This window comes from Dendrobium catenatum, unplaced genomic scaffold (genome assembly GCF_001605985.2).
Source record: "Dendrobium catenatum unplaced genomic scaffold, ASM160598v2 fragScaff_scaffold_800, whole genome shotgun sequence".
Classification (NCBI taxonomy): domain Eukaryota; kingdom Viridiplantae; phylum Streptophyta; class Magnoliopsida; order Asparagales; family Orchidaceae; genus Dendrobium; species Dendrobium catenatum.
This window is the reverse complement of record NW_021319262.1, coordinates 150,045-153,607: the sequence shown is the minus strand read 5'-3', so window position 1 is coordinate 153,607 and position 3,563 is coordinate 150,045.

Genomic DNA, 3,563 nt, shown 5'->3' with positions numbered 1-3,563 from the left:
ACTGAGTTTACAATAATGAATTGAATGGAGTGTGTAATCTATCGAGAAAATTCTTCAAGTACCACTGGGAGACTAATTATCCCTTTTGCTCGTACAAGTCGATTATCAAACCCATAGAGTGGACTTGCAGCAGGCTGAAGCTTTTCTCTAGTGAGACCCATATTGAGAAAAGTGGAGTAGAACATGACATTTACGGAGCTTCCATTATCCATGAGAATTATTTTGACATTGTAACATGGGTCACCTATCCCCACATTAATAACCAACGAATCTTGATGATGGGTTTTTACTTCCTCTAGATCATAGTCATCAAATGTGATAGAATAATCGATACGAGCCTTCTTTGGCATCAGGTTTTCATCTACAGCTAAAAAGGCTTGATCAGATAGTACGGTGCCTCCTGCAATTGTCTCAATTTCACTAACTACTATTTGATTATTCATCGATTGTCTCTATTGTTGATTTTGCCCCCTGGCAGGACGAGCTTTCTCTCAGGTAGGTGGAACCCGAATAAACCATTGGAGATAGCCTTAGCGGAGAAGTCTTTTAATCTCCTCCTTTAGTTGCCTAAAGGCTTTGGTAGTGTGGCCACGACTACGATCAAAGTGACTGTACTGATCTTGATTTTCTGTATTCAGCTTCAAAAGATGCTGCCATTTCATTGTATCTTGATATCGAACAACCATTAATACATTTGCTCGAGATGTATTGAGTGGGGTATATTCCTTCTCCTGTCTAGGTTTCCGTCGCGGCAATGGAGGCCTAGGAGGTAGATTATTTTTTCCATGCTTCTTCCATTGTGAGGATGAATTATCCACTCCAGGTACACCCTTGTGCTTCTCGTTGGTTTGCTCAAACTATTTTATATGAGTGTTTATAGCCTCATCTGTGGAGATTTGCGTCTCCACACGATGGATCAGATAATCATATGAATGAACAGTGTCGCGTATGAGTGCCGAATAGAAGGGGCCAGGACAAAGGCCTCTAAGAAAGACCCCTCTGAGCAATTCAGGGTCTACTCCTGGAATCTGTCAAGCCTCGGTGAAAAACTGCTAAAAATACTCCTTCAATGATTCTCACTTATTTTGATAGATCCTGAAGAGATGGGAAGAATCCTTAGCAATTTTTTGATTGACTACAAACTGTTCAACAAACACTTTGGCCAATTTTGACAAATGAAGGGATCATTCTGAATAGAAGCGAATAGAACCATTTTTGAGCCTGTCCTTTAAGGGTGGCAGGAAAAACTTGACACAGGAGTTCATCCGAGGCTCACTGAATATGCATGATGGTTCTATAGTGGTCGACATGCTCGCATGGGTCGGATGTCCTGTCGTAGGACTCGATGCTCAGTAGTTTGAAGCCAATCAGAATAGGTTACTGAAGAATGGCTTCAGTTAAAGGTGATGACTCCTGAAAGTTATGATGTCGAAGAGTTTGTCTCACATCTCATCCAGGTAACTCTTTCCATACTAATCTCCACAGTTCATGACGTAGGGCATTACGAGGGAGCTCAGAAATGTTTGGTTGGGCTAAGTCTTCTAGAAGATCTGAATGAATGCGAGGTTGCCGATTGGTGTGTGAGGGATGGGTAGAACTTGTTGTATCAACAAGTTCGTTATTCTGATGTGAGTGTATATGCCTCCTTGGTAGAGGAAGAGGAATATCTGCTTGAAGATGCTCAAGTTGAACATCTTCGGCCAGTGGTGGATCTCGAGGGAGAAGAACTTCCTTCCGTTGTGCTAGTGCCAGCTGCCAAGTCTCTCGCAGGAGTTGAAGGATCTCATTCTGAGATTTTTCCATCTTTTATATTCTCTCTTCTAAGGAAGGTCCCGAGGTTCCTTCTCCAGCAATATTTTGCCCCCTAGGGTAAAAAGAGACATACATCGGACGTCTATGATTCATAGACTGATTTTTGGACTGGTGGGAGTTGGAGCGAGAGGCCCCAACGATACGACTGTTGCGCTTGTTGACCATCGTAGCAATACTTGAAGTTATACGCGACGATAGAGTTAGAAAATTTATGTCTCAGCATTGTACGTATATCTAGCACACAAACATAGGAGAAATAACACCAGGATTTTTATGTGGAAAATCTTGGAAAGGGAAAAAACTACGGGGCCACGCTAGTTGAAATAATTCCACTAGTATTTAAATTTTAGGACGATCAAATTACGAAGCTTCTCTTCCAGATTTAAATCCAATTACAAACAAGTTACGTATTCGAGCTGAATTCAAAATCACTTCGAATTCCAGTGTCATTGGAAAACCAGGTAGAGTTTCGGCGTCACTTGGGCGTCGGGCAGAATTCTGGCGTAACTTAGGTGTCGGGCAGAATTCTGGCGTCACTTAGGCAGAATTCAGACGTCACTCGGGCGTCGAACAAAATTCCGTCATCACTCAGGCGTCGGGCAAAATTCCGACGTTGGTGGTCGAGGAGGAGTTTCTTCCCTCCTATCATTCTCTTCTTCTTCTCTTCTTCTTTTTTTTTTCTTGGGTCCCCTCTCAAGAGAAATGAGGGTCTATTTATAGAAATTGTGGAGTGGCATGACCTATAAATAGGAGGAGGATCAAGGGCAAATGTAGAGTGGTTCGATGGGCGGTCGATATTGAATCCCTTGATCATGTGTCGTTCGTCAGACATTTGAAGGTCTTAATGATGTTGGAATTCAGCGATCTTGGGCTCGTTGGATTTGTCTCATCGAGCCGCTCGATTGGACTATAAGCTTGTCATGTTTGGAAACCGTTTGATAACTCAAATTGTGATACAAACTTTCTAACACGCTTTGGGTACTTGATTTGGACTCATTTGGGCTCGGATTGAGTCAAATTTGGTGTCGTTGGGTTCGTATTTCCAAGAAGCTCAATTTGACTATAAGTTTGCTGAAATCGGAGTTCAAGTGATCCTGGCAAGTTTCCGGCTTGATTTTGTCACGAGATTCATACCCAATCAAGATAATTTATAGATGATACATCAAATATAAGTTATTTTATTCAGAAGAAAATTATCACCAAAAGAAAAAAAAAATTATTGAGAATTTTTAAGACGCGTAAATAAAGAGTCATCAAAATTGAAACTAGTGATATGATTTAAAGGTTCATGCATGATGCATTATAAGAATTTTTTTATCACATGAGTTCAAAAAGATGCATCACCAATAGTAGTATTATGAATATTCTGCATATTTGATATTTATAACGAAAATAAGTTCAACCAGATTAATATAACATTCCATGAGTAACAACATTTAAAAACTGAGGTGTTAAGATGCTTGCCACACAAATAATTTCGATTTGTAACAATTGTTGGTTGGTTGATGTTAGAAATTTGGCTCGAGTTAAAATGGGTCGAATCGAACAAAATGTTTTAATTATTTAATTATTTTTTAACTAATTATATTTTTATTGAGTTGTCATGTTTAAGTCAAATAATCATGTATGTTTTGAGTCGAGTTAACCTATTACAACTTGAATATTATTCATATGATATTGGGTTTGACTTGAAATTTTTTTACTCATTTACTAAATTGCTCATAATCGAGTTGATTATATATGTATCAGAT